At 40.0% G+C, this 25,205-nt stretch overlaps 1 protein-coding gene across 2 annotated transcripts in view; it reads right to left on the bottom strand.

The window, feature by feature from the left end:
• The window catches only part of LOC311518245 (uncharacterized protein), a 234,562-nt gene that overhangs the window by 48,048 nt on the left and 161,309 nt on the right, over nucleotides 1-25,205 (bottom strand). The gene's annotated exons all lie outside the window — the stretch shown is intronic.

The following is a 25,205-nucleotide window of genomic DNA, read 5'->3' as shown; positions in this document are numbered from 1 at the left end:
CAATTTAGCAGTAGGCAATTTTCAGCCAAATGTGAGAGCCAAATACAACTGTCACAGCAGGTGAATGAGGGAATGGCAGACAAGACATGGGGCATGAGAAAAAGCTAAGCTATACAAATGGTGAATCAGGCACCTTCTTAACTGCAGTAGCTCCCCTTGAAGATGACTTCTTGGAGAATACTCTCAAGCACTCTCCATCACAGTAAAACACAGGTTGTGGAACCAGATTGTTAGATGGGTAACAGAGGCAAAGTGGAGGAACTTCTGCAATGAAGGGACATCACAACAACAGTAAAGACCACTAAACTAACCCCATAAAACACAAGGACCCAGAGGTCCATCCCACCACCTCAGTTAGGGAGCTTAGCAATTGGATGCCATTTGAATGGGGGTCAGGAAAAAATATAATTCACTATACAAGACGCAAAGCAATGGAGAAACTAGCCCCCTGCACTCCACAAAACATTCTAATCATTTTAGCCACCATGCTCTGCAAACAGTTCCAGTGAAGAAAAGGGAACTACTCAGAGTAGGACACTGCCTTTTCAGCATGAACAAAGGTGTCAGAATCTGTCCCTTTGATCTCATATACAAAGAAATCCCTCTACCTGGAGAGCAGAATCAAGTTGCCTATTCAATTTCCTGTATGCTGTACTGTCTTATATTTCTTTCACAGTTATACTGATTTGTATATTGCACACATTGCACTCTTTTTCACTAGACACTACATCTCCCTAAATACGGAAAGAATTAATGTCTCCATAGTATCCCAGTTTGTGTCCATAAGGCACTAGTGTAATCTCTCTTCATACTGTCATTGTCCTAGCAGCAACCAGGGAGGTTATATTTAATTAAACATCACTCATTTTGAAATAAGACTCATTAATCAAAACACCTAAGAATGGAGAATAAGTCAAGCAATTAAAAATGTTTTTTCTTTATAGGAATTTTGTAGCAAAATAATAAAGAATAACTCGCAGTAGTGTGTATTGTGTAACAAATAATAACTATAACAGAAAATATGCTTTAGAACTGGGAAAAAAAATCAAATTCAGAAATTTTCTGGGGAAGCGGAAGGACTATGCAAAAATCTTTCCCAATTTTTCAACCAGCTCTGGTAAATTCATAAACACCCAAGGAAACTACAGAGTTGACAGCTACTAAGATAAGACATGCACCTGCTGCCTTCTGAAGACCTATGACTGGACGTAGAGAAAGTAAATAAGGAAGTGTTATTTACTCCTTCTCATAGCACAAAAACTAGGGGTCACCAAATGAAATTAATAGGCAGCAGACTTAAAACAAATGAAAGGAAGTATTTTTTTCACATAACACATAGTCAACCTGTGGAACTCCTTGCCAGAGGATGTTGTGAAGGTCAAGACTATAATAGGGTTAAAAAAAGAGCTAGATACATTTATGAAGGATAGGTCCATCAATGGCTATTAGCCAGGATGGACAGGGATGGTGTCCCTAGCCTCTGTTTGCCAGAAGCTGGGAATGGGAGACAGGGGACGAATCATTTGATGGTTACCTATTCTGTTCTTTCCCTCTGAGGCACCTGGCATTGGCCACTGTCAGAAGACAGGAAACTGGTCTAGATGGACTTTTGGTCTGACCCAGTATGGCCTTTCTTATGTTCTTATTAATCATTATTGAACTACTGTAGTGTCTGTAGGCCCCAACCAAGACTTAGGCCCCACTGTGCTAGGCACTGTAGAAACACATGATAAGGAAAGTCCCTTCTCCTAAGAACTTATTGTTTAAACAGAGAAGACAGACAACTTTGTGAGTGGAAGCCAAGATGAAGAGACTTATCCAAGACCACACAGCAGGTCAACAGCAGGAATAGATCTCAAGTCTTCATAAGCCCCGTCTGGTGCCCTCTCAACCGGCCACTAGCCTGACAGGAGCTATGGTGTCTCTCATCACTCACTATTCTCACATGTACATTTCTTTCAAAGTGGACCAAACTCCCAGTACAACCCAAGTGTGAGCACTAGTAAAATATAATGATAGGAGTGAGTGCAGCAGGGTAGGGTAAACTGCTATGTCAATTGAAAACTGTCCCATGTAAATTGTGTTATTAGTATGGTAGAAAAAGTGGGAAAAGATATTAATCCTATGTTTATTTTTATAAGATATATTTGAAATTTGCAAGAGAACCCTTTGGAAGAGATTAACTGTCTTTGCAGGTTCATCTAGCTCAACACCAAGTTGGACTAATTAGTGAGGACAATAGATGCCTTTGAATTTAATAAGCCGATACACATAACGGCCCAAGTGGCTTATGTTAAGTGGAAGGGTTATTGATAGCTGAATTACTTTTATTTTGCAAAATATCCAGAGCCCTGTATGCTTGACTTTGAGTGACAGCCCAACAACATGTTCTTAAAAAAGATTTCAATATGTGTGAGGTAAAAATGCAAAAAGACAGACAGAATCATGCAATCATTGGGACAAGCTATTTATTTTTTAAGAGAACCTGCATTAATTATTATTCATCTTCAAATTTCTCCCTAGAGCCAATTATCTACACTTTCTAGAACCACTCTTCTGAAATAGGATCCTCGCTCTTTTCCGGAACCAAGCAATTACACTCTTGGCTGCTATCAATGAATGATTAAACCATTCATTATTCAACACACTACCTGAAATATTCTACATAAGCAAGGTCACATCCGACCACAGCTTTTACTCCAATTGATACGTCCAATACATATGCATGAAGGATCCTTTTGTTTTACATCCACTCTAACAGGACCCAATCCTGTGAGGTGCAGAGCATTTAGATTCCCAGGCAAGAAAAGTCAGAGGGAGTTGGGGAGTGGTTTAGCACCTCACACAGGATTAGGTCCAGTGTGGTGAAAAGAATTTATCAACATGACAGTAACAAATAAATTCTTTATAGGACATTGACCTAAATTTCTATTAAGCTACAGGAACTAGACTGTTTTGTAATGTATTTCCAGATATAGAGCCATTTGCCCTCTAAGTGCCCCAAGAATGTTTACAAACCAGATTTGATGAGAACTTTGCACAGTCTAGATAGTAAAGCAACTCTGTTCAAAGGAGAGTTAAAGGATTAAGGGTACTAATGATCCACATTATAGGAGGTGGGGAGGCAGGGGCCAGGCAAAAGTAAGGATTGAAAATGGAATGTACTAAAATTGAACTTCATTCAACTGTTCCATCCTTCCCCCACAAAAGCTCCTTGTGACAACTAAGTTTACTAAATGAAAAAGTTGAAGATTGGAAAACTTGTCTGGGAAATGGGCAAATGTTCAAATGACTGAGGTAAACGAAGCACTTCCAGCTGCTTTTGGGGGTAAAAATATGAGAATTTTATTATCTAGAAGAGGGGACAGATGGTCTTGTGGTTAAGGAAATGGTCACTTCCTAGCTCCGCCACTGACTTCATCTGTGACCCTGTGTATGGACTTAAGATGGGATGTCCTCAAGTGCTGAATGTTGGTTTAACTCCATTCCCATTGAAGTCAATGGGAGTTTTATCATCTGAAGCGCGCTGCTGGGCCGGGGCACACCTGTCCCGGGTGGAAGGCAGCAGCCGGGCGCGACCCCTGCCCGCAGGTTATCATAGAGCAATCCGAAAGCAGCCGCTGGCCGTCAACACAAGCGTGTGCCTGCGAGACCGGGCCGAGAGGCGCGCCTTTGAATGGCACGGTGCTTGATTCGCTACGTGTTGAGCCCGCGGCAATCCAGAGGGGTATCGCCGCCGGGGCTTTCTGGGGGTTGTTTCTTTCTTCCCGCTCCGTGCAATCGGGGGGAGGTCTTTGCTCTCCCCTCCTTGCAATCAGCCGTTGCACCTGCTTGTGCTGGGGAAGGGGTCGTGGTGCAAATGCAAGCTTCCTTTTAAAGCAGGCTGAATCCCGCTTTGCATTTAGGGGGTCGCCAAGAAAAAGGGAGGCCGGGCTGCGAACCCAAATTCAGCCCGCTTCTCAGTTCAGCTGCGCCTGCAACGAATAACGCTTCAGACCTTTCTGGCCTGAGGCTCGACCCATGGCGCAGCACCAGCCCCTGTGCGTTATGCTGCTTGTGGCTGGGGTGGGGAGGGCTTTTTCCAAATCAGACTCTCCGCTAGGAGTGTCTCTGAAACCTGCTTTAAAGCGTTTTTAGTGCAGCCGCGTGTCCTGGCGTGGCGATGGGGCTGAGCAGCGGCTGCTGACTGTTGCAAACTGAAAGGAAAAGTGAAGTGATGGCCCGTGATCACACACAGACAGAACTTTCTCCTCTGGGCGGGGGTGTGTCTACACTGAGCTAGACACAAATCAGATGTCAAGAATTGTAACATTCATAAACCAGTCGGAGAACACTTCAATCTCTCTGGTCACGCGATCACAGACATGAAGGTCGCTATCTTAAAACAAAAAAACTTCAAATCCAGACTCCAGCGAGAAACTGCTGAATTGGAATTCATTTGCAAATTGGATACTATTAATTTAGGCTTAAATAGAGACTTGGAGTGGCTAAGTCATTATGCAAGGTAGCCTGTTTCCTCTTGTTTTTTCCTACCCCCCCCCCAGATGTTCTGGTTTAACTTGGATTTTAACTTGAAGAGTGGTCAGTTTGGATGAGCTATTACCAGCAGGAGAGTGAGTTTGTGTGTGTATGGGGGTGGGGGGATGTGAGAACCTGGATTTATGCAGGAAATAGCCCAGCTTGATTGTCATGCACATTGTGTAAAGAGTTGTCACTTTGGATGGGCTATCACCAGCAGGAGAGTGAATTTGTGTGGGGGGGTGGAGGGTGAGAAAACCTGGATTTGTGCTGGAAATCACTTTAGATAAGCTATTACCAGCAGGACAGTGGGGTGGGAATAGGTATTGTTTCATATTCTCTGTGTATATATAAAGCCTGCTGCAGTTTCCACGATATGCATCTGAGGAAGTGAGCTGTAGCTCACGAAAGCTTATGCTCTAATAAATTGGTTAGTCTCTAAGGTGCCACAAGTCCTCCTTTTCTTTTTGCGAATACAGACTAACACGGCTGCTACTCTGAAAATTGACTTTAATGTGAGCAGAAATAGGCCAGCTCTGAGTGCTTTCGAAATCCTCACACCTAATCTTTGTTTCTCCATCAGTCAAATGGGTACAACATTTGTCTACTTTGCACAGTAGTTATGAGGCTCTATTCAAAACTAATGGGGAGATACTCAGACAGTATCATGATGTATCTAGGTAGAAGAAAGAGGCCAGACAGATGGACCTAGTACTAGAACTAAACTATTCTATTTATCCACAAGATTGCTACAGCACAAGTAGCCACAGCATAAACTTCCCTGGGAACAATGCTACAGATGAGAAGTGCAGTTCCTTTTCTATGCCTATTTGGTCCATCTGCTGAGATTGCCAACAAGGGTGCCAGTTGTGGTGGCAGTTATTTGTGATGTGGACACCTGCCCACTGGGCACAGCACTGATCTACCTAACTCATTTCACATAGCTTACTAAACACCAATTAGCCCACTGCTAAATTAGGCTGAATTTGAACCAGCAACCCAGAGGTGAATGTTCTGTTACCTTATCACTGAAGCTCCTTACTTTTAGCTGAGAAGGGATATGTTCCAAAAGCCAACAAAATTATCCTTAGCAAATGAAAATATTTTGACTCAAGCTCCATTATGAGTCAGCCTGCTGTATCACTGCCCATTAATAGAGACTAAAGTCAGAAGCTGTCAGTTTTGCCTTCCTTTCTCCAGTTCAAGAGATGCCATTACAGTGCATCAAGTGATCTTGGAGTCATGGGTGGTTCTATGATACTAAGGAGTCAAGCTGATGTCTAAGGAGCCTGGATGGGATGCCAGCTAAATACAGTAAACAGAAATATGTGGAGAGGATAAACATTCTCAATGCAATGATTCTGCGAGCTAAGTTTCTATATAAACCTTGCCAGTGTGATTTTTTGAAGTTAAACAGCCCTCTGCCATGCTGGAAAGTGCCACGGCCTCTTCCTCTTTCCTTTTGGATAAGCTTGTAGTTGTAGAAGATAATTTGTATACCTAACAGTAGCTGAGAGATATACAAGACCACATCCCAGGTAGGCTAGTTTCAGTTCAGAGCAGTGTGGGTTAGTGGCTTATGCTCTAGACTTGGAGACCTTAGTTCTAGTCCCGGCTTTGCTACTAACTTGCCGCATGAGCTACAGCAAGTCACTTCACTACCCTATTCTTCAGTTTTTCTATCTGTAAATTGAGGATAATGATATTGACCTGTTTTGTAAGGCACTTTGAGATCTACTAATGACAAGTGCTATATAAAACGTAGGTATTATAATAATTATTTATTTATTTATTTATTAAAACTTCTGAGTGATTTTATGTCAGAAGATATAATAAGATGCCACCTCACAATCCCTTCTTTTGAGTGGGATGTGCAACATGTCTTGAGAATTTGCAAGACATCATAACTAGGGCTGCAGCTGTTTCATATTGGAACATTTGGGAGAAATTATATATTACATCTATTTTAATCTGCTTCAATGGAATTTACAACATCATAAAACTGGTGTATTGTAGTGGAAAATCAGGCCTAGGAAGCTTTGACAGAATCACAAACTTTATCAAAAATTGTCTCACTTATGATTTTATTCTAGAATTTCCTACTTGCTCTCACTCCAACACTAACACCACTCCTTACGTCCTGTGCCACTTACAAGAGCTCCCTGTCTCGGACTTGTTCTTATTAATCACTTTTTTTTTCTGCTATTGCTCGACAAAATGGTTTGTATGACCAAATCTCACCGAAGGGTTTATTCACAAACTTGAATGAGTATTCATTAGTTGTCATGCTGCACAGTACGATTGGCCACCTAAATCACATCAGATAGTTTCTGTTCCTTGAGTCTTTTCTTATTCCTATTCTCAAATTATTTCCAAACATTCAGCACTGTTTGGATGGATCTATTAAGCCAACAATATAAAAAGTGCTTTGCAAAAATGACCTTGAGAGAACTTTTTATATGAATATTTTTGGAAGTATTTATTTGCAATATTTTTCAGAAGCATTTGCTTCCAGACTTTCTGGCGAACATTCACCTGAACTTGCACAAATACACAAACATAATGCCAAAGAGAAAAGAATCAGTAGGGTTTTTTCACAAGCATATTTGCATTTTTTTTTTTTTTTTGCTGAAGTGGCTCAGCTGAACCATGAACACATCACAGCTGCAAATCTGATGCCAAGAAAGTGGATCCAAATCTTTTTAGAGACGATTATATCAAGAAAGGAAAGGAAAGGAGAAAGGTGCATATTATATTACAAGTGCAGAATTTTTTTTAAAAAATCCTCAAGATGACTTTCATGTTTTCTGGGAAGAAACTTCTGTCTACAGGCTGCAAGTTCAGCATTTTGATGTTCCAAGGCAATGGAAAGCTAGGCCAGCAGGGAAATGTCTGACATATGCTTCCAGAGAAGGAGAATTGTTTTTCTGACAAGAAGCAAGAAGTGATGAAGGGTGTTCTTGGTGTGTGAATTAACTTCAGTTTTCCCAACAGTATCACAAAGATTAATTTAAAAATTATTCCCAAACAGTAGAAAAACTAAAATGATTAAGGCATAGGGTGACCAGATAGCAAGTGTGAAAAATCGGGACGGGGGTGGGGGGTAATAGGAGCCTATGTAAGAAAAACCCCCAAATATTGGGACTGTCCCTATAAAATCGGGACATCTGGTCACCCTCTTAAGGCATCCTGTAGTAAAAATAGATATTAGAATTCTATTTTCATTTAAAACTTAACCCTTGTATGATCTGACACTTCCAATCTGGCATGTATATCTGTAAGCACATAGTCTCCCACAGGCATATTGCTAACCCTTAAGAGGTGAAAAGTTCCCTGCAGATGTAAACAGAAATGCCCTGGCATGGGTTAGATCCTTCCTCCCAGACCAAATCTAGGGCATTGTTATGTGAAGCTGCTCTCCATTTTCAAAGTCCTCACTGATGGAGTACCATAAGGCTCAATCCTCTTCCGCAGAGCATTCAGCTTTCACAGGAAGCCATTGGTAGAACTGGTGAGAAAACAGGAACTGAAGTGCCAGCAATACATGGACGACCCTCAGCTGTACATCTCCTTTACAGGAGCAGTGACTTTTCAGCTTTCCCATGGCCTAACCAAATCAGATGGGCCTTAGGAGGAGGGAAGTACTTTAACAAACTTGCATCCTCTATAACATCCCTCCACTATTAAAGCATCTGCCCTCCTGCCATTAAAATGGTCCATAGCTTTGGGGTCTTTTTAGACACTCAGTACTGGTGGTCACAAAGTCACCTGTTTCCATATGTGCCTGGCTGGTAGATAGCATCCGAATCTATCAGACTCAGACCTGGCCACAGTAATTTACATCTTTGTGACCTCCTGGTGAGGCTATTGCAAGTTTCTATATTTCTCAATGAAGCCAAACACTCTGACAAATTCCAACTAGTACAAAATGCAATACACTAGCTGCTTAGCAACACAGGCCACCAGGAATCCATCACTCTGGTGTTCCACTCTCTTCACTGACTCTCCATTGAATGTAGAGTCCAGTTCAAGGTCTCAGCCCTGATCTCCAATCCCTGGGGCTGATCATAGCTACCTGAGAGCTTGCCACTACCTCCATGATCATGACTGTCTACAACAATTATGTTTCACTGGAGTAATGAAATTATATAGTCAAGAAACATAACCTTCATGAGAGCTGGACCTATATGATTCACTTCCTCAACAGACAAGAATGATGGCTAATCTCACCAGTTCAGAGCTAAATGCAAATCACATTTGAGACTTAACTTTCCCTCAGTAAGTTCTTCCCATATGCACAAATCACACCCACTCATCCTCAAATATAAAAGAAGATGTAAACAATCAGAAAGCTTATGAACTAATCAAGCTGTTTCTCCCACAGGCTGGAAAGGAAGTAAAAGACAAAGAGGTTGTCTGTATCTCTATTTACAAAAGTTTGGGAGGTGCTCAGGTACTTAGATGATGGAGACAGAGGCAAGGTAGGTAGACAAGATCCCCACAATGCCATTTTTACAGAGTCACTTTTTAAAGTAGAACCATGTCTAAATAATCCTATTTGCTCCGTTGGAACTCTTGCCATGCAGTGTTAGTGTTCCCTGGTGTGGTGCCTATTGTAATCTCTGTTCCTGGCCCCCAAATTCTATTCGCCTCTCTCCCTTTTACACTCAGTCTCTACTCTGGAACCCTGGACTGCTGGAAAGTATCAACATCCCTACACATAAGAGGCTGATGCAAGTAACTATGTGGACTGACAGCTCTGGACAGGGTAGCATATATTGTCATAGCTCAAGACATAAAAACAGTTTGAGATTATATTATTTTCATTTCTTGATATGAATAATCAGGGATCCTTTGCTGTACAATGACACTACTCTCCCCTCCTGAGGGGAGAGAAATTACGGTCTTTTCTCCATTCTCCAAAAATGGTCTTTCTGTCTCATTTTCTCTCTCTCTCTTTCATCCTTGGGTTATTACTCATATCATGTCCCCAATATGCAAAGTGCCTCATAGGTAAATAAAGGAGACTCATTCCCTTCCCTAAGGAGCTTGCAGCCAACATGACACAACAAGAGAGAGCAAGAAATAAAGAAGGGCAATAGGGAATGAGAGTACAAGAACACAGCAATCAGGTTTCTTACTGAATGTCTTTAAAGTAATAAAAACATTCAATATGGGAAATGGGGAAATAGATGCTGTCTTTTTGAGCAGCTGGACAACAGATGGCGCACCCGGTGGACTCAGCCCTCCCACACTCCATCTACACCCCTGGATTTCTCACATGTGGGAAGCATGTCAAGTGACTCCCCCTGCTTTCCAGCACTAGACCCAGCTGATCTAGGTTGAAGGAGAGAGCCAGGATAGTCCAGTGATTAAGATACCAGTGTAGGATTTGGGAGACCTGGGTTCAGTTTCTTACCAGACTTGTTTTGTGACCTTATACAAATCCCTTAGTCTCTCTTCTCAGTTGCCAATCTACAAAAGGGGGATGATATTACTTCCCTGGGATATGGTGAGGCTAAAAACATTAGAGATCGCAAAGACCGCCAAAACTACAGTGACGGGAGCCACAAGCATCCCTACGATAGAGAGATCTGCTGCTTTTGCAAGTCATCCACAAAATAGTGAACAGCACTCCTTACTAAAGCTGGTCAGCACATTTTTTGTGAAACATTTTTCTCCAGAAAGATGCTATTTTATCAAAAACATTTGGTGGAAACTATTTTGACAAAGATTTTCAACAGGAAGGTCTCTGAGGTTCAGGGTGGACTCTGCAGTCAGAGAGGAGAGAGAGAGAGAGAGAGATGAATCTAAAGCCTGACTTTTTCAGTCTGAAAACAGACATTTTGACACCATTCCTTTTCCCAAAAACATTTGAAAGGTTTTGGTTTTGTTGCACTGTGGAATGAAAGAAAATTTCAGGACCACAAAAGTTCTCATGAAAGAAAATTGTGGTTCTTTGGACTGCTCTATAATTCAGGACACACAAAAGGAGCACAACTCTTAGGTTGAGACAGAAGATGCCACCTCTTCGATACATGACTAGTGTGCAGGTTTTGAACCGCTTCAGGCTAGTCTGTTCTCAGCTGAAATTACAGGTTTCATCGACCAAATGAAGGACATTTAGGAACAGTGATATATATGTAGCCAGATTTTTTTCAAATCCGCCTCCATCTTTGCAGACATAATCTTGCACTCAACAGTGAATTGTATCTATGCTACTGTACATTGGGGAGGCAAAATTCTAGGCATGAAATAGAGGTGCAGTTTGAAAATCAGGCCTGTAATACCCTTTTGCAGTTACTATGGTTACCCAAAATTATTTAGCCAATATTATGTATTTCTAAGAGGATCTATACTTATGATAAAGTAAGCTTCCTATCATCTTCTAGACTGAAATACATTTAAAATGGTGTATCAGCTTTTGTTCTTGGTACATGCAAAGCTAGTCCAGGACAAGATAGTATTCTGCTAAACTTTGTGAAAATAACAAGCAGCTAGTGTAATTGTTGCTAAAAACTGGATACAAATTTCCAGTAACTTTGGACAGCAAGTGCAAACTGCATGGGAGCTGAAATATTAGGGTAAGAATGATGCAAACTAATTTTGGGAAGTTTGTGGCCCACAGTGAGGGCAGAATGAAGGCTGCATTGGAATATATTTTAATTCTGCATTTTCTGATTTTCAGAAGTTATCATTTTAATTCCCTTAACTCTTTATTTCCTGGTTTTCAGAGGTTTGATTTTTGCTGAACACAACATTCTGCTAGGCCATGAGACATCACTGAGCAATCTTAGTTCTGAGTTAACAAGTATTTTTTGGTCCAGTACTTACTTCAGCTGTTCATGTATTTTTTATTTTTGTTTTGTATCGAAAGAGGTTTTTTTGGAGGATCATTGAGGACACTAATAGTGAAGGATGCTCAGTGATTCCTAAGGGGTTCCTAGTCTATCCCATACACTTTATTATAGTGAAATGAGGATTATGATCATGCTTTGAAATGTTTGGAGTGCGGCGCTACTGACAGGGCAGGGAGAAAAATTAAAGACATTGTCTGTGTCCTAAAATCTTGACAGCTTTATTCTATGTTTTTTACAGTAACTTTATACGCATGCGAGAAGATTGATGTGTCTCTCTCCTTCTCCATCCCCTTCCACCAGCCCCCTCCACAATGCGTAGCCCCCTGGTACATTTCCAGCTAACCCTTCCCATCCTATTAAGCCATTAGCACTTTAGAAACGGTTAGCACATAAATACATGTTTCTCGTAGTGTGGCATACTCTGGTCTTGCATACACATACCACGGGCTTCAGCTTACTAGAGAGTGTCACACTTCCTTGGTTATGAAAGCCAAGCTGTACACCAAGCATTCTGCAAAAGTGAGCAACCCCTTTGACGGAGTTGGACAGCAGCAGCATGGCTAAAGATCATTCTCAGAGTTCTTCTAAGGGGGTGATGGTGAAGTTCTAGTAGCTCAGGTTCAATGGCCGCAGCGTGTCCCCTCAGGCTTCCAAGCTCATCAGAACCTCTGGAAAGCCCCTTGCCAAGGGCTTGTCTTCATATACAGCCCTACAGTGGTGTAGCCGCACTGATGCAGCTGCACAGCTGTAGCACTTTAGTGAAGACACTACGATGCCGACAGGAGAGTGTCTGCCACCTGGGTCGTTAATCCACCTCCCCAAGCGGTGACAGCTATGTTGGCGGGAGAAGCTCTCAAGTCAACATAGAGCTGTCGACACGGGGGGGTTGGGTTGGTATGACTACGCCACCCGGGGTGTGGATTTTTCAGACCCCGAGCTATGTAGTTATGCCAATACAGGTCTGTAGTGTCGACCTGGGCTAAGTCTTTCTGCACATAGACCATGGCCTTCGATTTGGTGCATGAGTGTTTTGTAGGCACTAATACAGAGAGCCTAACTCTTCTTTTGATAATGATTTCAATATTGCTTTCCCAAAGGGCAGTGGATGCCAAGCACCTGCTGAGTTAAATGTTGAGCAACTGAAATCAGCTGGGGAATGATCTGAGCCGTGGTTTGACCCCCATCTGTGCACAAAAAAAAGTTAGTAGGATCTGTGGACTTTATGAAATGCTGTTTCTTTCGGGGGGGAGGTAGTATCTCAAGAACCCCTTGCTCAGATCACACTAAATATGGACCACTAGCCCTATCCTCCTCTCCTGCGATGCACAGCAAATTTCAAGAGAATCCAAGTAACCATGTGGATTTTATAGCCCTTCGAAGAGTTGACCTTTAAACAGAAAGGGGTTCTCAACTTTAACAGAATCCAAGCTCCGCTATAATAGAGAGGAAATGAATGAACCTGGAAAGACCAAAGAATTCAGGCTCCACCTAGTGGGCAAACATTACTATTCCTTTAAAAAACACATTTTGAACAGAGAATGTTTCAATACCTGGCTAGACACCACAAACACACTGAACAAGCACAACTACAAACTTATTTTAGAGTTGTACCTGCTGAATTCCTCATAGACGGGCCATGATCACTTACCCCGTGTGCTCATTGATTCCTGCCTCTTCCTGAATCACAACTGTTGCAATTATGTAAAATTGTTTCCTTGAAGTATCAGGTGGTAAGGTTTAAAAAGACAACAAATTTAGATACAGAATATATGTGCTGTCATCTGCATGCTTATAACAAGAATGCTTATCAGAAAAAATTCAGCCTTAAAATGTCTGCTTTCATAGTCTTTTAAGGTGGAGCTATGCCATGCAACTGAATAGAGACTGTCCCTCACAGATGCAGTCTATGACTCCTATCTCCTTGAGTCAGTAACTCAAAGAAAATGACCCTCAAAGAGTATGATTTTCTGCTTCACACAAAGCTCTTTATCCTGGGGCTGTTTTTCAGTTTCTTCTTTCCTTTGTGCCACCCCCTCACAAACACAAAAGATCATACAAGTCATCAGAACCAGGCTTGACTGGAGATGCCTTTGGTGTATTGTAGTTTTTTTTCTTTCCCCTTTAGCCAACCTTATTTGATCAAGAAAAAAAGTACTTTTTTTTTTCAAAATAATTTTAGATAGTATACAGTTGTCTGACGCATTCATGAATTGAGGTGTGCTGCTCGCTGCTCTGTTGGAAGGATGTGTGAAGTAGCAATCACTTAACCTTTTCATTTTTCCATATATTATAGTTAAGGTACCTGGTTTTAATTATTTCGCTATTTATTTTTATTTTAAATATTAATTTTTAGGAAAATTATGCCTTCAGAGTAAAAATTAGGGTTTAAACAATGTTGTAAAAACCAGTTCTCCTTGAATTAATGAAAAAAAATTGGACATCTCGAAGTCCTGTGTTTCTGAAGAAGCTCATAGAAAATCGATTCTCCCCTTTTCCTCGAAACAAGTTGCAACACCACCAAAAGGGTACAGTCAGGCAATTTTCACTATATATTATCAAAACAAGATAGAAATAGAAAATAAAACTCTGGATCTGAAGTTTGTAACATAAACCCATTTCTTATATAAACCTATATACATCCACTCATGTGATTAAAGTAAATCATGTGCTTAAGACCTATACCCTATAAAGACTTAAGCACTTACTAAACATTACACACTGTGAATAGTTCTATTGAAATCAATGGGACTACTCATACTGCATAAAGTTAAGTACATATGTAAGTCTTTTCAGAATCAGGGCATTAATATTTGTCAGATTAGGCCCCAAATCTGTGAAGCTGAAAGCACGCAACTGCTCACATGAGTAGTCCTATTCAAGCCTATGGAAGTACTCACATTAAAGCTGGTCAGAAAACAGTAAGTCCTTAGAGCAAAACATTTCAAAAGAACCAGCTAATTTTCATTTTTTTTTGCATAAATTTTGAATTAAACGAAAACTTTCCACATACATTTTCATTTAAAAAAAAAAGATATTAGTCAGTAAAAAAAATAGATGGAAAAGCTTTGACGAACTCAGACACATACATAAAGTTAGGCATATGCATAAGCATTTCAAGGTCAAAACATTAGTCTTTGGTTTGCTTTATCCTGTCTCATGGTTCAGAGGCCCTTGATAAAATATCTTTGCAATACATATAGGCAGAGCATCACTGTTGAACCTACATTTATGAGCCCACACACAGTTAAAGCTGAGCTATATTAATGTTACATCCCCTACTGTGTATGGCCAGAATCTGACGAGTTAACAAAAAATGTGCTATAATGAGATGACCTGTTTCAAGGAGAGTTTCATAATGAAATTTCAGTTGATTAGCTGATGTCCGAAATAAATGTTTCCATTAATTGCTAATATATAAATCTTCTTACAGTGTAGAATTCTGTAGAGAACAAATAAGAACATTTCAAACAGATGATTCACCAAATATTGTCATTGTGCACTACTGACGACCTATACTGACTACCTATACAATAATGTGTAATAAAAGCCTATTTGGACTTCAATAGTTCAATCATTTTATATATGAGTGGTCATCATTAAAATGTTAATATTTCCTAGATGAAAATAATTATCATTAATTACCATCATCACAATATTGCAGGTATTTCCTAAATTACATTTTTGCTGCATTAAATGTGTTTACATCATAACAGAAGCTGTCAATATTTAGCATTAATGCAGCATTAGGGAACACTGGTAACGCTGCATTAATGCTAAATATCAGCATTTTTGGTGACCACTGATTTTTAGGGGGCGGAGGGAGGCAATATCCAAATTGAGCCCCTGAACCTGCAAACCCTTATGCATATGCTTAATGTTACATTTGAGAGTCATTGCACTGACTTATATGGGACTATTTACATGCATAAATATAAGCATGTGGAAAAGTGTTTTCAGAATCAGGGCCTAAGGGCCTGCGAATTTCACTGTTCTAAGCCTTTTTTATTATTATGTTTTTTAGGTTATCAAGAATAAAACATTTTCTTAGCCAAACTAACCAAAATAATAAAAATAAATAATAATAAATTACATAAAATGGTAAGAGAGAAAAATGATTGCCATGCTGAGCAACTCTATGAGGGGAAAGATAGCCTTGTGGCTAAAGGACAGGACTTGACATCAGGGTATTTAGATTTGAATGAATCGCTGTGTCACAAACTTCCTGTGTGACCTTGACATAGGTGCTGGAACTAGGGATGCTGCGGGTCCTGCCACATCCCTTGGCTTGAAGTGGTTTCTACCATATAAAGGGTTTAGAGTTTGATTCAATGGCTCTCAGCACCCCCACTATACAAATTGTTCCAGCACCACTGGACCTTGAGCAAGAAACATTGGCCAAAATTTTCAACTGTGAGTACTTCAAGTTGGATATTTAAAACCATATTTAGGCACATAAATAAAAGTAGTTTGATCATTAGAGTGAATGAGCACATACCACTCCCAAATGAACTTCCCTGTATGGTAGTTTTCATGTACAGTCATATATATGGAATTGGCTGTTCTTGTTTTCTTGGAACCCCTCACCTTATTGTGAGATACTGAATCCTGATGGAAAAAATTTTAATGGGTTGTGAGAACTCATTGGGGTAGTTGGCTCACTACTCTGCCGTGGTGGTTGCGTGTCTCAAGAGAGAGAAAGAGACTATGTCTAATCTAGGATGTACACTGAACAATCCTGAGAACAACCAAGCCTGAGGAGCAAACTCAAGTATAAGGTTAGCTCATTCTATTCTTAATGTGTTTGTTGATAAAGGCAGATCCCTGGAATGGGGTGCATTTTTGACTTTATCACTTACGCTTTAGAGTACATAGGGAAAGACACCTTGTAAGTTTGTAAGGTGTTATGAGACACTTAGATGGAAAGAGCAATGGGAGCACAACATATTATTAATATTACCAGGACTGATGGAAGCTCCCTAAAAGCGGGGGGGCCACTGGCACCCAAACAGTGGCCCTCACACCATCCCTTCTCTGCGAGGCCCCACCCACATGCCACCTCTTCCCACCAAGACCCCGCCCCCCCACTTGCTCATCTCTGCCTCCTTTATTATCTTGCTTGGTTATTTTTAGCATCCCCCTTTTCAGACACTTTTCTTTCTTCCCATCTGTCTCCACAAACCCTTCTTTCTCTTGTGCCTTGCCATACCAGCACCTTTTTTGTTTCCACTACTTCTCTTCAGATCCTCTTTTTTCTCTTCTCTTGCCTCCTTGTCCCATTCTCATTGGACTCACCTCCATCTTCCTGACATGAGTGTTATTAACTGATATATAGTGCCTGCTCCCACAACATCCTCATAGTTGGCAGAGCAGAAGAAAATGCAAATCCTATTTTCTAAGCTGGCGCTGGCTTCTTCCCATCACCAGCTTGAGAAGAAGGATTAATTCATAGGTAAGGTATTAGAGATGTGCACTGAATTCCTGGCTTCTTGTGTGATGTTGAGCAAGACACTTTACAGGGATGTTCATTCTTTCTTTTTCCCACCCTTTTTCTGCTCTGTCTATTTAGACTTTAAGATCTTTGGGGCAGTGACCATCTCTGACTGGGTGTCTGTACCCTGTCTACAACAGTAGGGCCCTGATCTCAGCTGGGGCCTCTACACCATAATTCCAAATTATTAAGACAAAAAGAAGTGGGTACTGCAGCTGCTGAGGCTGGCTCCTTGAGCATGGAGTCATGGGGCATAGGTTTCATAGCCATGAAATAAGTAGGCGAGTGCCTTCAGAAGCTGTCAATCTCTAAACAAAAATGCCGTTGTGTAACCGTGGCTGACAGGACAGTCATTTGCTGGAAACCACATTAGACATCGTTAGATATATTGCTGTCTATTTCCCTTAATAAATGCTCCTTTCTCTGCTGGTGGCTGTTTCAGAGGAAGACATCATGACGATTTAACTAACCATATTAATTTAAAAATATAGAGGGCAGCCTAGCTACGTTAGATTAGTTATACAAACACTGCTGGGGTTAATAGCTATGTGATAAATTGCAGAGCCATGTGATAAATTGCATTTATTATGCACTTTTGACTGTCTCACTTGCACTCTACCTAGTAATCCATCTCTGCCAGGATCCATTCCAACCTTCCAAACCTTTGAACAGCTTTTAACTAGCTGCTTTAAAAAAAACCAATCACTTTGCTACAAAAATATTTTTCCTTCTCCCCTCCCCCCAAATGGAATTTCTTCTCCAAATTACACCACACAGAGGTGCAGGATGGACAGTATTCAGTTCCGGACCAGTAAGAGGCTGAAGGTTCAATATCTTCTTGCATATCATCAGGATGAGAGAGACAACAGGAGTGAAATAATATCTTTTATTGGACTGACTTCTGTTGGTGAAAAAGGCTAGCTTTTGAGCTTACACTGAGCTCTTCTTCCGGTATGGGAAAGATAAAGTGTCACACTCACAACTAAATACAAGGTAAAACAGATACTGTAGCATAAGGAGTAAGTCAGAGTTGTAAATAGTGTTCAGAGGGCTGTAGATGATGAGTCCTCAGAGGATGATGGTTTGTTTTTTGCATTTGCTCAGGAAGTAGACATCACTGTTAAGTTTGACTTTCTTTTTTCTTCATGTTGTAGACTTTACATTTCATATGGCAAAATTCAATATCTTCCATTCCTATTTGCAGTGTTGTTATAGTTGTGTTGGTGCCAGGATATTAGGGAAACAAAGTGAGTGAGGTAATATCTTTTATTGGAACAACTTGTCTTGGTGAAAGAGAGAAGCTTTTGAGTTTACACAGAGCTCTTCTTCAGGTATGGGAGATTAGTGATACCTGCTTTGTTGCAGTAGTAATCGGCACTTTCCAATGGGACATAGCATGTGTCTAGCCCAGTTATGTAGTCATAGTCCAGATTTTAAAAGTGTGATATTGTGATTTATGGACAAGATGTTTAAGATCATTTTAGAGGGTTCAAAATTGTTTTGGTTTGAATATTTCTCTTATTTTGAGGCCTGGACACTTGTACTTATGATACTATGTCAATCTGTCTTCACATGTGGAAAGAAGTGCCAAAATAACATCAATAAGAAATCTTAAACCTCCCAAAACCATTTCAAAAATATATTTTTCTATAAAATTTGTGGCATGAATGAAATACATAACATGTGGTATAAAAGTTTGGATTGATCTGTATAACACACTTTTCGCTACACCACTCGTGTGCAATATATAAGCAACTTGGGCCAATACAGGGCCAGATAGAGCCTCTGCTAGTGTAAATCATCAAAGCTCTTTTGAAATATATAGATCTATGCGTATTTACACAAAGGATCTGGCCCAAAATTTTTGCACAACACCATTATTGATATGTATCCCGATAGAGACAGATGGTCTGTATACAAAACCATATGTATATTGTACATATGTATAAAACATTCTTCAGTGGGAGACTTGGATAGAATGAACTGTTTTGTTCTTATACCACTGAGGTGAGAGTTCTGTTTACCGGTATTCGGACACTTTAAGCATTCAGTTTGATCAGCAGTACTTACTGCATGTTAAATTACTGCACCTAAAAATACTATGTTAAAAAAACTTTAAGGTCGCAAAGTCGCACACTCAAATGTTACGAAATATCAGTATTAAGGTTGCCTGTGCAACTTTGTTTCAGCCCTTTCATAAGGAGTGTCATGAGCAGAACATAGATGGCCTGGTCTAGTGGATAGGAGCGGGAGTCAGGCCTAATGGTCAGTGCAGGAATAGAGCCCAGTGGTTAGAGTAGGAGATGGAGTTGGGAGTCAAGCCACGGGTCAGAGACAGAGTCAGAAACCAGGAGCAGGCCTAAAGTTGGAACCAGAATCTGGGATCAGGAGTCAAGTTAAGGGTCAAACTAGGAATCAGAGCCAGAGTCTGAAGCAGGGAATGAGAGTGGGGTCTGTTGGAGCACCAGACCAGGACTGCTGAGTTGCAGCTTCCTGGAACTCCCTCCAGGCTTAAATAGTGTGCCTGGACCAATCAGAGGTCCTGGGTAAGGGCTGCCAACTGGGTATTCTGTTGGTGGCAGTTCCTATGGTGCTTAGTCCCTTAAAGTTTATAGTGCATGAGGCAAAGCTCTGCCATAGTTGCCAAGTAGCATCAGTTCCACAGACCTGCATTCTAGTCCTCTGGATCCTTGCAGAAAGTTGCATTAATCGCTCTCCACAGATGTAAATATTGCTGAAGGATAATATGTAATGCAACACATTAAATGCAATTTGCCTATTTTTTTTTCAATTGCAAATTGTCCAAAGTGCAGTTTTCTCATTTATTCATTTAACAAAATGATTCACATATTTATCAAATGACTAATTTGTAGTCAGCTTGTTCAGTTAATTGTGAACATTTGAATTCTATTTTGGGGTGGTTAGCTATGTAAGTCAAGTGATATTATTTATGTTCCCTGATTGGATGATTTATATAAATTATCAACCTAGCAGCAAGAAGAATTTCAAATATGAAAGTTGAATATAAAATCTGACATCTGCTTTCAGTACATATTGGAGCATTTGGGAGTAAATTTGCTAATCGCAAATGTTCACACTAGTTAACCTCATTTGGTGGATATTTGCAGAAAGAAAACTCAAGCATGGTATCAATACACTTGAAGCAAACATGTTTAAAGGAAGATACATAATATTTCCCAACTCAAGAAGTAAACTACATGGTTATCAACAGTGCTTAATTTGTGCAAGGGCTGAGTCCCAGCACCTCTAGGCTTGCCGCGTCAGTTATGGAATTAAATAAATTGCTTGAGCCCTGGCACCTCTTTCATTACAAGTTAAGCACTGGTTATCAACACATCATAAATACTATACAAAGCTTTTGGACTCCTTTGGTAAGACATATTATTGTCACTGGCTATGTTATCAGGCAGGACATAAGCCATTACTGTAAGGTTCTCTCTTATCTAAAATTTCACAACAGCAAAGTAACTACCAATGGATGACAAATTCTAAAATTGCTCCAACCCAGGGAGTAAGGTACTTAATTGGTTATTTAACTGAATCTTATCAAAGACAATATATGTACTAAAATGATAGTCTTAAAAAATATTATATTTGCAAAATTTTATGCGTCTGATAAAACAGTTATATTGTATAATGTGCATAATATATTCCTGAATATATATATATATATATATATATATATATATATATATATACACACACACACGCGCACAGATGCAAGCTATTTTTCTGAATCAAATACTTTAAGAATTGATTTCCAAATGCAGCGATAGAAAGAACTTGGTTAAGAAAAATAGCTTATGCAGTTTGATTTTACTAGGTTCTATAAATGTCCCATTGAAATCAAACAAAACTGATTATTGAGACATTTCTCATATTTCTAGTAATCATGTTTAGGATTTTTTAAATGATCAACCAGAATATAACATTTGAAAGAACCAAGAAAAATTGCAAAAAGAATTTTCCTTTATACTGTTTGTCTGTAAAATATAGGAATTCCCCATACATCTGGGAAATGCCCAAAATTCTGGAGATCAAATCAGCTGGACAAACACCCATCAGGGTATCTCAGAGAAGACACAAAAGACAGTCTTTTACTGAGGAAGGAGCTTTCATTCTCTGTGAGTGGCAGATCTGTGAGAACGAAAACCACTAGATTGTTCTCTAACTGAAGTGAAGGTTCAATTTAACTGGTTTTGTACTGCTGCAAGACCAAAGCTTATCAGCTTTCATATATTGTAGGAAATGAAAAAGGATAGAACTGGATTACTTTCTTTTTGCAGCTCTGAGGTCAACCAAGAACAGCTTTAGGGTCAATCTGACTGCCTACACTTTCTGAATGACCAAAGCATAGTTAGCCATATAGGAACAGGAGTACTTGTGGCACCTTAGAGACTAACAAATTTATTAGAGCATAAGCTTTCGTGGGGTACAGCCCACTTCATCGAATGCATAAAATGGAACAGATAGTAAGAAGATAGATAGGTTGAAAGTTGCCATACAAACTGTGAGAGGCTAATTAGTTAAGATGAGCTATTAGCAGCAGGAGAAAAAAAACTTTTGTAGTGATAATCAAGATGGCCCATTTAGACAGTTGACAAGAAGGTGTGAGGATACTTAACTTTAGGGAAATAGACTCAATATGTGTAATGACCCAGCCACTCCCAGTCTCTATTCAAACCCAAGTTAATGGTATCCAGTTTGCATATTAATTCAAGCTCAGCAATTTCTCATTGGAGTCTGTTTTTGAAGCTTTTCTGTTTCAAAATTGCCACCCTTAAGTCTTTTACTGAGTGGCCAGAGAGGTTGAAGTGTTCTCCTACCGGTTTTTGAATGTTATGATTCCTGATACCAGATTTGTGTCCATTTAGTTTTTTGCATAGAGACTGTCCAGTTTGGCCAATGTACATGGCAGAGGGGCATTGCTGGCACATGATGGCATATATCACGTTGGTAGATGTGCAGGTGAATGAACCCCTGATGGTGTGGCTAATGTGATTAGGTCCTGTGATGGTGTCACTTGAATAAATATGTGGACAGAGTTGGCTGATTGCTACTTTAGATACAAGGCTACGATGCCCTCTTAAAGCCTCTGAAAATCTTTGATGTAACATACAGAGGCACGAAATGTCACAGCCACATCTGAGTGGCATATGCAGTGTTAACACTAAAAGTAACTTGTTTTCAGAATTTTTGCTTTGATAGGAGCCAAGAGAGAAAGAGGTATGTTTAGTTGGGAAGGAGATAACAAACAATGCAGTGCCACATTCTCTGTGTGTGCTCTTTGTTATCAGCACAACAGCAGCATCATGTACTATACAATGAAAGATAACCATAGAATGAGAGATAGCAGGCTTTGTAGCTCTATAGATTAAACAGCACACCAGGGTAATCAGACAAAGAATGTTTTAGGGGTGGGAGTTGAACCACTCTGGAATCCTGAAAGTTGATGGCAATATCTACAATGTTAATTTTTTGAATAAAATTGTATCTCTGAAGCACTGTTTTCTTACTGTCCTATGTGTTTTAACTACTTATATAACACTGCTCAATACACAACTAATTCTGCATAGATAAGAATTATGATTTATCCTCTCTATCTAACAGAGACAGGCATGAGCTGAAACAGTATGTATTTAGAACCAATGCCCAAAAGAAAGAGTTCAGGTCTAATGTTTTGGTTCTGGACATTATAGAGATGCAGTTAACTTCATAACTACTGTGGAAAGGGATCTGGGGGTCACAGTGGACCACAAGCTAAATATGAGCCAACAGTGTACTGCTGTTGCAAAAAAAGCGAACATCATTCTGGGATGATGTTGTAAGCAAGTGTTAGCAGGAGTGTTGTAAGCAAGACACGAGAAAAAATTCTTCCGCTCTACTCTGCGCTGATTAGACCTCAACTGGCATATTGTGTCCAGTTCTGGGCGCCACATTTCAGGAAAGATGTGGACAAATTGGAGAGAGTCTAGAGAAGATCAACAAAAATGATTAAAGGTCTAGAAAACGTGACCTATGAGGGAAGATTGAAAAAATTGGGGTTGTTTAGTCTGGAAAAGAGAAGACTGAGAGGGGACATGATAACAGTTTTCAAGTACATAAAAGGTCGTTACAAGGAGGAGGAAGAAAAATTGTTTTTCTTAACCTCTGAGGATAGGACACAAAGCAATGGGCTTAAATTGCAGAAAGGGAGGTTTAGGTTGGACATCAGGAAAAACTTCCTTATTGTCAGGGTGGTTAAGCACTGAAATAAATTGCCTAGGGAAGGTGTGGAATCTCCATCATTGGAGATTTTTCAGAGCAGGTGTCAAGGTTCCTCCCCCACTCTGAACTCTAGGGTACAGATGTGGGGACCTGCATGAAAACCTCCTAAGCTTACTTTTACTTTTTAGGTTAAAACTTCCCCAAGGTACAAATTAATTTTATCCTTTGTCCTTGGAATATCCACTGCCACCACCAAATTCTAACTGGGTTTACTGGGAAATGCAGTTTGGACATGTCTTTCCCCCCAAAATCCTCCCAACCCTTGCACCCCACTTCCTGGGAAAGGTTTGGTAAAAATCCTCACCAATTTGCATAGGTGGCCACAGACCCAAACCCTTGGATCTGAGAACAATGAAAAAGCATTCAGTTTTCTTACAAGAAGACTTTTAATAGAAATAGAAGTAGATAGAAGTAAAGGAATCACCCCTGTAAAATCAGGATGGTAGATACCTTACAGGGTAATTAGATTCAAAACATAGAGAATCCCTCTAGGCAAAATCTTAAGTTACAAAAAAGACATACAGACAGAAATAGTCATTCTATTCAGCACAATTCTTTTCTCAGCCATTTAAAGAAATCATAATCTAATGCATACCTAGCTAGATTACTTAGTAAAAGTTCTAAGTTACCATTCCTGGTCTATCCCCAGCAAAAGCAGCATATAGACAGACACAGAGACCCTTTATTTCTCTCCCTCCTCCCAGCTTTTGAAAGTATCTTGTCTCCTCATTGGTCATTTTGGTCTGGTGCCAGCGAGGTTAGCTTTAGCTTCTTAACCCTTTACAGGTGAGAGGATTTTTCCTCTGGCCAGGAGGGATTTTAAAGGGGTTTACCCTTCCCTTTATATTTATGACAGCAGGTTAGACAAACAGCTATCAGGAATGTTCCAGATAATTAGTCCTGCCAGGAGTGCAGGGGACTGGACTAGATGACCTTTTGATGTCCCTTCCAGCTCTATGATTCTATAATAATGTGGATCCAGGTTCAAGTGTCAAACCTCTCCAAACTTTCCTGGTATAAAAATCAGAGATTTGGACAGGCCTCTCTCTAATATTCAATGTTTATATTTTTCCTTTTTAAATATAGGCCCTTTGTGTTAGTTTTTTGTATATATATGAGCAATTACACACTTTAGAACTCAGTCATGTCCATACAAAAACCCCATACTATATTGGTAAATTTGCCAGACACATCCCTTTTTCAGTGGATTATAACTTTGCCAAAAACCTCTCAAATTCTGAGTCTTGAAAAATTTCATTCCACGTGTGCTTAATAGCAACTTGTTAGAGTTTGGCAGCTAATTCTCTGAAGTTTCTGACTGCACTGAGCATGCTCCAGTTCTTCACAGCTCCTGTGTACTGATTGCAACGTGCATGCATCATTCCCACAGAATGACTGTTCATACTCCATCCTGGAACTACAAGGACTGACCGGAACTGAATATGCACCATTCCAGGGCTGCAGGGGCTGAGCAGTGGAAATTGTATGTAATCATGTAATTATTATATGATAATCTAAATGCATAAGAGGGCCAAATTAAATGTACATAGGTAGCCTTTCTGAAATTCCCTTTTTAGTGCTTGACTTTGCTATCTTAACATTTTTTTAACATAGTTTTTTTTTATATAATAGTTATACTGGTTGAGATTTTCAACCCTGTTCCAATCGTGTACATCTGAGGAGAACTCGTCTGGCTCAGGAACTGAGGAAGACAAGCTATAGGCTGTATTACAAGTACTTTCTTATCCTGGTTCATAGGATGTGCTGGGTGGGCAGGACTACACTGGTCTAGTATGTTGCATGAACTTATACATTGGTGAATGTGTCAAACCTGGCGATGTAGGATGACATATCTTCTGTTCTAATTGGAAGTTAAACACATCTCATTCCCTGTCCCATATAATGTGGCTATACTTACAAACAACTGATAGAACAATTGATAATATCTTGGTGCCAAATTGTTTTTCTTTTATAAACAGTAACTACTTAATGCCATTTTAACAAAATAATTCACTCTTCCACTCATTCCTTTTACCCATTTGCCTGCATCC

The sequence above is a fragment of the Lepidochelys olivacea genome (assembly GCF_965140295.1).
Source record: "Lepidochelys olivacea isolate rLepOli2 genome assembly, chromosome: 3".
Classification (NCBI taxonomy): Eukaryota; Metazoa; Chordata; order Testudines; family Cheloniidae; genus Lepidochelys; species Lepidochelys olivacea.
Note: the sequence above shows the minus strand (reverse complement) of the source record. Positions and strands in the feature narration are given on the sequence as shown.